This window comes from Ranitomeya imitator, chromosome 5 (genome assembly GCF_032444005.1).
Source record: "Ranitomeya imitator isolate aRanImi1 chromosome 5, aRanImi1.pri, whole genome shotgun sequence".
Classification (NCBI taxonomy): domain Eukaryota; kingdom Metazoa; phylum Chordata; class Amphibia; order Anura; family Dendrobatidae; genus Ranitomeya; species Ranitomeya imitator.
The window spans coordinates 21,605,844-21,616,161 of record NC_091286.1 but is presented as its reverse complement, the minus strand read 5'-3'; the positions used below and the strand labels follow the sequence as shown (position 1 = coordinate 21,616,161).

General features: G+C 44.5%; 1 long non-coding RNA gene across 1 annotated transcript; it reads left to right on the top strand.

The window, feature by feature from the left end:
- Window positions 1–3,650: 3,650 nt before the first annotated feature.
- LOC138680511 (uncharacterized) lies at window positions 3,651–5,030 on the top strand. Its single transcript, XR_011321627.1, has 5 exons — window positions 3,651–3,747; window positions 3,865–3,974; window positions 4,091–4,173; window positions 4,724–4,812; window positions 4,900–5,030. It is a non-coding gene; the product is annotated as an uncharacterized lncRNA (long non-coding RNA).
- Window positions 5,031–10,318: the final 5,288 nt, after the last annotated feature.

Here is a 10,318-nt window from a genome sequence, read left to right as displayed (position 1 = left end):
GGTGATGAAGGGGAAATTGATTTACTTTTATAGTGGGTTTTTTATCGGATTTTTATGATTGGCAGCCGTCACACACTGAAAGACGCTTTTTATTGCAAAAAATATTTTTTGCGTTACCACATTTTGAGAGCTATAATTTTTCCATATTTTGGTCCACAGAGTCATGTGAGGTCTTGTTTTTTTGCGGGACGAGTTGACATTTTTATTGGTAACATTTTCGGGCACGTGACATTTTTTGATCGCATTTTATTAAGATTTTTGTGAGGCAGAATGACCAAAAACCAGCTATTCATGAATTTCTTTTGGGGGAGGCGTTTATACCGTTCCGCGTTTGGTAAAATTGATAAAGCAGTTTTATTCTTCGGGTCAGTATGATTACAGCGATACCTCATTTATATCATTTTTTTATGTTTTGCCGCTTTTATACGATAAAAACTATTTTATAGAAAAAATAATTATTTTTGCATCGCTTTATTCTCAGGACTATAACTTTTTTATTTTTTCGCTTATGATACTGTATAGCAGCTCGTTTTTTGCGGGACAAGATGACGTTTTCAGCGGTATCATGATTATTTATATCTGTCTTTTTGATCGCGTGTTATTCCACTTTTCGTTCGGCAGTATGATAATAAAGCGTTGTTTTTTGCCTGTTTTTTTTTTTTCTTACGGTTTTTACTGAAGGGGTTAACTAGTGGGCCAGTTTTATAGGTCGGGTTGTTACGGACGTGGCGATACTAAATATATGTACTTTTATTGTTTTTTTTTTTATTATTTAGATAAAGAAATGTATTTATGGGAATAATATATATATTTTTTTTATTATTTAGGAATATTTTTTTTTATTTTTTTTTTTAGACATTTTGAAACATTTTTTTTTTTTACTTTTTTACTTTGTCCCAGGGGGGGACATCACAGATCGGTGATCTGACAGTTTGCACAGCACACTGTCAGATCACCGATCTGACTTGCAGCACTGCAGGCTTCACAGTGCCTGCTCTGAGCAGGCTCTGTGAAGCCACCTCCCTCCCTGCAGGACCCGGATGCCGCGGCCATCTTGGATCCGGGGCCTGCAGCGAGTAAGGAGGTAGGAGACCCTCGCAGCAACGCGATCACATCATGTTGCTGCGGGGGGCTCAGGGAAGCTCGCAGGGAGCCCCCTCCCTGCGCGATGCTTCCCTATACCGCCGGCACATCGCGATCATGTTTGATCGCGGTGTGCCGGGGGTTAATGTGCCGGGAGCGGTCCGTGACCGCTCCTGGCACATAGTGCCGGATGTCAGCTGCGATAGGCAGCTGACACCCGGCCGCGATCGGCAGCGCTCCCCCCGTGAGCGCTGCCGATCGCATATGACGTACTATCCCGTCGAGGGTCAGATAGGCCCAGGGCACCTCGACGGGATAGTACGTCTAAGGTCAGAAAGGGGTTAATTAAAAAAGCAGGGACAGCAGAATGTGAAACACATTTATTTCTGCATTTTTTCCAAAATTAAACCAAAATATCTTGATGTCCTCACCTAAGAATGGTGGTTACATTAGTACAGTTTAATCAAATTAGTGATATGTGTAACAGTAAACAATACCTGACCAATGCGTGATCACTGCCAATGTCTTAGGTAAACTATGCCTGACCAATCCAACTCCCCCAGCTGAATTTACATTTGCAAAAATGTGTTTTTTTTCATGAACTCATATCAACTTTTTTGCTCAGAATAGTCACTATTTTTTCAGACATAAAAATCTTTCTAAATAATTTTATCAAATTGTTTTATGGCTTCACATACGTCTTGCATCATTGGCCGAACACCACGCATTGTTCATGCTTGTACGGTGGAAGCAAAGGTGAATTTTGGGATCAAAACGCAGCAAGAAAAGCAGAACAATGGCCAGCAAAAGATGTTTTTTTGTCTGCAGCTTTTTTGCTGCCAAAACATCAGGTTTTGGCTACAGAAGAAAAAAAGGAGCTTCAGGTCAGTTGCTATAAAAAGGTGTAAAGACCACATCATCAGCCAAGACAGCGGTGAGAAGAGCCCAACCTACCTAGTAGGTGATACTGAGCCCACTTCTAGCATTGCAGAAAGTGGAGAGGATCTTACCGATCCAGAATGTGCACAAGGTGCACCCGAGGGGCTGCCACAAACAGGACCCCGAGACAATCTAAAAAGGAAAGCACCAACCTCCGAGGACAGTCAGCCTGAGATGCTGCCACCAGCCAAGAGAGCTGCTACAGAAAATGATATACTTAGAGAAGTAACCCCGGAGATGGAGACCCCACAAGTGGAGATGCCCATCAGCCAAGACAGCGGTGACAAGAGCCCAACCTACATAGTAGGTAATACTGAGCCCACTTCTAACATTGCAGAAAGTGGAGAGGATCTTGCCGATCTTGAATTTACTCAAGGTGCACCCACAAACAAGACCCCAGGATTTTGCCAATCCAGAATGTGCACAAGGTGCACCCGAGGGGCTGCCACAAACAGGACCCTGAGACAATCTGAAAAGGAAAGCATTAACCTCCGAGGGCAGTCAGTCCGAGATGCTGCCACCAGCCAAGAGAGCTGCTACAGAAGACATTACTGTTATACTTAGAGTAACCCCAGAGATGGAGACCCCACAAGTGGAGATGCCCGATATCGGGAACCAGGAGGACAAACTACGTCCAGAGCTCTTAACCATCCTGCAGAGCAAAGGGGAGGAAGGCTACCTGGATGACGAGATCATCATTATGGCCCAGGACCTGCTGCGGAGCCAGTTTCAAAGGGTTTTGATGGCCTGCAGCCCCCCTGCGCTCTTATGGTACCAGGGTACAGCGTAAGGAAGAATGCTGTACAAATCCACTATGATCAAGAGAGGGAGCACTGGCTGACAACCTGCTATAAAAATGGCCAAATCTTTGTGGCCGACAGCTTCAGCTTCAGTAATCTGTCTCCATCCATCCGTCAGCAGATTACCAACATGTACGGTGAAGTGGTCGACAATCCCCTGAAACATCTGAGGTTTATCGAACTGCTACGACTGTGGCTTATATGCTATAGCGATTGCCTTTGAGCTTATGGCAGAAGGCGGTGAACCCAGAGCTGAGTTCCAGCATCAGAAGATGAGGACTCATCTAATATCCTGCCTGCAGACCGGCAGGATCAGCGGATTTCCCAAAAAGGTCAAGCAGTGACTCCATGTCTATAAACGGCATGTAGCGTCTATGATGAAGCGATCGCCCCGGCCTTCACCGGACACGACCTGAGACCAGTAAGTAACCATATACTTTCCATAATACCCTCAATATAGTGAATGTATAAATGGGGGTGTGCTGCCATTATTGGGGGTGTCTAATATTCATTCTTTTACTTATTCCAGAAAGAACACAAGCAAGAAACTCCGGCCGTCACATCCAGGCCAGAGATGGATCGCATCGGACGCCCTCAAAGCCCTAAATCACGTAAGTTCCTTGTTACAGAGTTACTACGTCTTCTCAGGTGATAATATATGTATATCACCAAAAGTCATGTTGTCAGACATGGTGGTGAGTGTCATTGTATCCTCATTGTATCCTGATGTTCTGTTTCTTTCCATCTCACAATATTTATGAACCCAGAGCTGAGTTCCAGTATCAGAACAGCAGGATCAGCGATTTCCCAAAAAGGTCCAGAAGGGACTCCATGTCTATAAACGGCATGTAGAGACTATGACGGTCTGAGAAATCGCCCCAACCTTCACCGGACATGACCCGGGGTCACAGACCAGTCTGCACCAGTAAGTAACCATGGACTTTCCATAATACCCTCAATATGGTGCATGTATAAATATGATGGGGGACATGCTGTCATTACTGGCGGCGTCTGATCTTCATTGTTTTTATTTTTTCTTAAGGTCAGGAAGTGACTCCATGTCTATAAACGGCAGGAAGAGTATAAGACGTTCCAAGAGATCGCCCCGATCTTCACTGGACATGACCCGAGGCCAGAGACCAGTCTGCACCAGTAAGTAACCATGGACTTTCCATAATAGTCTCAATATAGTGAATATATAAATATGATGGGGGTGTGCTGCCATTATTTGGGGAGTGTAATATACATTTTTTTACTTCTTATTTCAGAAAGAGCATGAAGCGAGTAAATCCGGCCGTCACATCCAGGCCCAGAGATGGATCGCATCGGACGCCCTCAAACCCTAAATCATGTAAGTTCATTGTTTAAAGAGTTTATAAGACGTCTCCAGCTACTGGATAGTAGTTCCTCTTTTTGTTTTTGTGTTAGGTTTTTTTTTTCTGTTAAACGTGTGAACGTGCTGCTGCATATTGCACTTATACCAGCATAAGCTCCACAACACCTTACATAAGGTGAGATTATTATTACAAGAGTGCGAGCGCGTAATGTAATGGCAGTAGGTGATAATAGCAGCAGCCATGACGCCATATTGTGAGGACATGGAATAGTTTATGGATGAAGACGAGGGGAGAAGTGACCATTACTGTGAAATGATCCAGAACCATGTACACAACTGTGGTCACATCCTGACTGCCTGCAGTCACCACTAGGGGGAGCTCCCACTCACCACAATGTACAGGCTCCACTTCTCCCCCTAGTGGTACCCAGATTTATAACTAGTGACAGACAGCAGAGGATGCGGAGCTGTGTATCAGATGAACTTAGCTCCAGCCCGCATAAAGATGTATTAAGAGATTAATTATCGCAGGATTATAAAGTGTTTTCTGTTATTTTGTACACAGAAGTGTGAACCAGAACAGGAATGACCCCAAGTCATGGCTATAACAAGTGTCAGTGTTTCTGTCATCACCATGGACAAAATATAATCCAGGTAAGAGGAGTGCAATGATTGTCAGTGACGTCTTTGAAATGTAATATTCGGCTGCTCCATGATCAGGTTTATTTTATTTATCTGCAGATCACTGTTTCAGAGCCGGGGTCTCTTTGTACCCCCAAAATGAAGATGGGGTACAGCTAGAGATGACGGTGGTGACAAGTCAATGATGTGGCGGCCGCCATGTCAGGAGCAGATCAGCCGCACCTCAGGACAAGGCAGATTCCGGGCTCGGTCTCTGTCCTCATTACTTTCTGCAGTCAGATGTGATCACAGGATCAGTGAATCTTCTGCTGCATCCGCCCCGATCTATGGAACATGCTGCCATGATCCAGCACCATCCTGGGGAAGGGCACGTCAGACAGGGTTCCCTAGAGGTTTCCTCCACTGGGGGTTTCTCCTCTCCTGAGCGTTGACGGACGACTCTCCGTGAGTCCAGGACCCATCATCATTATCATCATGGTGGGAACTTCTATATGTGATATCTTGTATGAAGTTAATAAAGAATTAAATTATTATCAAGCAGTCGTGTATCTGAGCCGTGCGTCTGAGCCGTGTGAGCCGTGTATTTGAGCCATGTATCTGAGCCGTGTATGTGAGCCGTGCATCTGAGCAGTGAATCTGAGCCCTGTGTCTGAGCCGTGTATCTGAGCAGTGAGTCTGAGCCATGTGTCTGAGCCATTGTACCTGAGCCGTGTATCTGAACCATGTGTCTGAACCGTGTGTTTGAGCTGTGTGTCTGAGCCATGTATGTGAGCTGTGAATCTGAGCTTTGGAGTCTGAGCCATGTATGTGAGCTGTGTATCTGAGTAATGTCTCTGCTCGATCTGAATCGATCGGTGGTCTTGCATATTCGTCTCCACGCTGTTTTTATATTAGACCACTTGGAAATAACTGAGTTGTGCACTGGACAATTTTCGTCAGTCGCACAGAGAATGAATGGATCGGAGCTGCGCCAGTCATCCTCCGGCTCATTCAGAGCAGCCCTGGTCCCAGTATTTGGGGGGGTCAGTAATTTATCTCCTTTTCTATCAATAGGGGTAACACATATCTGGTTCAGCCATTGTATTATTTGTGGGAAAATCACTTTAAAATTAAAACGCAGCAGCTAGAAAAACGCAAACTAACAATAAAGTGACTTGTCCCAGCTATGGTCACTATAACAGGGGTTGTCTCATCAAGACAGAAAGGTTTCTGAGCTACTACTTGTGGGATGAAGCCATGGCTGCACATAGGTGTTATTGCTCCACTCATCGTCTATAGGACTGCTATGGATGACAGACCCGTAGCTAATAAATGGAGCACATGTGAGGCCACTGTATCAAAGGTTTTTTTGGAGGCCCATTTTTCTATTGATCAAAGTGTTTGGACCCCCAGTGATCTACAAGTTTTGGAGAACAGGGGGTCTCATGTTACGCTCTGACTTGCTACCAGTGTAAAGGGGGGAATATAACCCTCAACATTAAAATTGCAGGAAAAGTCATGGAATTATGGAGGTGACAGGTGCGATATTTTCTCTGATGAAGGCCCCTACAAACTGTTTGGGATATCTGGAAGAGTGATTGTCCGGAGAAGAAAAGGTGACACTGCCATAAGTCCTGTGTCTGCCAGCAATAAAGAGACCAGAGACCTCTCATCTGTGGGGGCTTCTCATCAGTGGAGGGGGCTCACTCACAATTAGGCCGGCGTCACACACAGCGTAAAACAATACGGTCCGTATATTACGGCCGTAATACGCTGAAAAGTCCCGAAAATAGTGGTCCGTAGCTCCTCCGTAGGCAGGGTGTGTCAGCGTTTTTTGCGCATGGCATCCTCCGTATGTAATCCGTATGGCATCCGTACTGCGTGGTTTTCTCGCAGGCTTGCAAAACCAACATACCGCTATAGAAGTGATCCATGGGTCCCAAAAATAAAAAAAAATATATATATACTGTCTATATATATATATATATATATATGTCAGTAGACACATATATGTATATATATTAATATTTTTTCCAGCGCTATACAGCTTGAAAGCCGGTAATTCAATTGCCGGCTTTTTCTTTCTCCTTCCTAAAACCCGACATGATTTGAGACATGGTTTACATACAGTAAACCATGTCTTTTCTCCTTTTTTTTTGCAGATTCCACACTACTAATGTCAGTAGTGTGTATCTGCAAAATTTGGCCGTTCTAGCTCTTAAAATAAAGGGTTAAATGGCGGAAAAAATTGGCGTGAGCTCCCGCGCAATTTTCTCCGCCAGAGTAGTAAAGCCATGTAGTAGAAAAAAGATCGGGCTGACAGCACTCACACAAACGGGCGCTCGTTCCTTGTCCAGGGAACCAACCTGGATATGTACAATAGTCCAAAGGAAGATGAACAGCGCTCCAGCCGGGTGTCGTGGTATCAAAAAAGAAAACTTTATTGGTCCATGTAAAAGCAACGTTTCGACCAGTATCCTGGTCTTTTTCAAGCATGTAGCACAGTACAAAGTGTCGACTTAAATGGTGTGGATACCACACAGGGCACCAATCACCAACCAGCCACTAATTACATATACAAATACAAAAAGTAACATCAATCAAACTATATATAATACATTAAAATAGATACATACAATATCTGCAGCGTTAGAAACAAAGAAAATCAAATCTCAAAAGCATATAACATAATATTGCTGCAATGTTTATATTCCGTCCAGCCAATTAGGTTCCGGCATATCCGTAGTCACGGCTACAAATTTCCAATGAAACAGTCCTTGCAGCGATCCTCCTGTCCAATCCGGATCAATTCTGCGGTGGGCGCCAAAATTCAACCAGCCTATCAAACCCCATCATGCTTCCAAGCCAGTCCCCGGTAACCAATCAGGCAAACACTTATATCATATACCATGACTACATCACAACCCTGCGACTCACTACGGCAAGCCACCTGGCCGCAGAGGACTCAGAAGCACCCTGATAGGTGTAGCTGTGCGTCATGACAACAGCCCGCCCACCTCACGTGATCACACAACCGGGTCCGCCCCACAGTGACGCAACCATCCATCCCCCACGCACAGGGGAAGCCGCGGATGCGCGCAGACTCAGTACCGCCGGAAACCGCCGCATCGTAAGCCACGATACAGGCAGATCCAGCGGCACAGTGAGATGCCACGCCCCCCGCCAACCCACATGCAAAGAGGACGCCGGCGCGTCACAAACAGGACGTCCCAGATGCGACGTCACAGAGTCAGCTAGCCAGATGCCAATACACAGGCGCCTATAACCATTGGATCTGTGCAGCCACGGCCACAACGGGTTGCCAAGGGAACCTAAATAAATATAAATAGATATAATTAGCCATCTATAAGGTGTAACTCAAGATAAAACATGGAAAAAGCCATTTTGATCAGATAGATCAATAGAGTGACACTACCTAGGGACGGAAAAGGATATTGTATAATCAATCGCTAAAAACAATAAAAAACGACAAAAACACTATAAAAACACTATAAGAACAAGTGTATCGTTCCTTCAGATAAATCTTCTTCCCCGTATGAGGGTGATAGAAAAATTCCCCTTTAAGCATGTTGTTACAGCTCGCACACCCCAGACATGGAAAATTTCCAAGTCTGGGTGTGCTTAGAGTCGATTGGACTAGGGAGCTCTTAGATGATCCAATATCCGATCTCACCAAACTATCACCCAGATTGCGACCCCTTCTGTATGACATCATTGGATAGTTTTTAAACGCTGGTATAGATGGTAAACCGCGCTGCAAACCCATCCAATGTTTTTTCAAAATCCTGTCAATTTGACCACTAGCTGAAGTGTATGTAGATACAAAAGGGATACGTTCCCCGGGCTGCTTCAAGGACCCTGATTTACGAGTGGACTCCCGTGATATATTCCGAGCCTTATGACTAAATCTGCAAAGCTCCTTCTTGGGATAACCCCTGTTGGAGAACTTCAGACACATTTCATCCAGCCTCCGATCAACCACAGTGTCATCCGACACTATTCTCCGCACCCTCAAGAGTTGGCTCCATGGTAAGGAGTTAACCATTCTCCGAGGATGGTTGCTATCAAATAGCAACAGGCCATTTCTATCGGTCTCCTTCACAAAAATGTCTGTCTTCAATTTATCTCCTTCTTTATAAACAAGGGTATCCAAAAACTGGAGCTGAGAAGTAGAAGAGGTCAAAGTAAACTGTAATTCCACGTATACTCCATTAAGATAATGGTGAAACTCATTAAGTTCTGTCACATTACCATCCCAAATCAAAAAAATATCATCAATGTAACGCCACCAGGCCCTGACGTGGCGCCAGAGGCTGGAACAGTACACAAACCTGTCCTCGAATACCGCCATATAGATGTTTGCATAAGTGGGGGCCACATTGGACCCCATGGCGGTACCCCTCAACTGTAAAAAGAACTCATCCCCAAAGAGAAAATAATTCCTCCTGAGGATGAGCTCTAACAGTGTGAGGACAAGTCGTGCACTCTCCGGGGCCACGTCAGAGCCCGATAGCGCACAAGAAACTGCGTCGAGCCCCTTGTCATGCTCGATCGACGTGTATAAAGATACAACGTCAAACGATGCAAGCAAGGTGGTCTCAGACACAGTGATGCCTTCAAGTTTGTCAAGGAAATCATTCGTGTCACGAATGTAAGATCTAGCTGATATAGCATAGGTACGCAATACTTTATCTAAGAAAATCGCTGTCTTATTAAATAGAGAGCCCCTCCCCGAGACAATAGGCCTTCCGGGGGGGTTTTCCAAATCCTTATGAATTTTCGGTAGTATATATATCACCGGTATCACTGGTGCATCAACGATCAAAAATTCTGACAACTTGTGGTCAATGAGTCCCATGGCTAGGGAGTCACTGACCACAAGTTGTAATTCCTTCTGAAAACGAGTAGTGGGATTACTTGGTAGTTTCTCATAGACACATCGATCTCCCAGTTGCCGTAAGATTTCTGCTTTGTATTTTACACTGTCCATAACGACAACCGCCCCGCCTTTATCGGCCTGTTTAATGGTTAACAAAGAATTATCTGCCAAGGCCCTCAAAACTTTCTTATCAGCCACTGTCATATTACAATTGCTCGGAGGTTTAAATGTCTTTTTTAATCTATCGATATCCCTCTGAACCAATACAATATAGGATTCTACAAAATGATCCCTATTGGGTGGCTGAAAATCACTTTTGGTATATAACCCCAACTCCCGCAGAGTAAAACCCCGTGATGGTACATTCGTACTAAACGACTCATCATTACATTTATCAGCAAAAAATGAAGATAGTCTTAACCTCCTAAAAAAGGCATGCAGGTCAACTTCTAACGAAAACCAATCAGGGTTACTAGACGGGCAAAATGAAAGGCCTTTAGACAATACTTTGAGTTCAATTTCAGAGAGAGTGACAGAAGAAATATTTACCACCAAGCTCCTATTATCATTTAACTGTCCTTCGTGTTCCTCATTTTCATCGTGTTCTTCCTCGTTGGACGTTGTTCTCTGTGCATACTC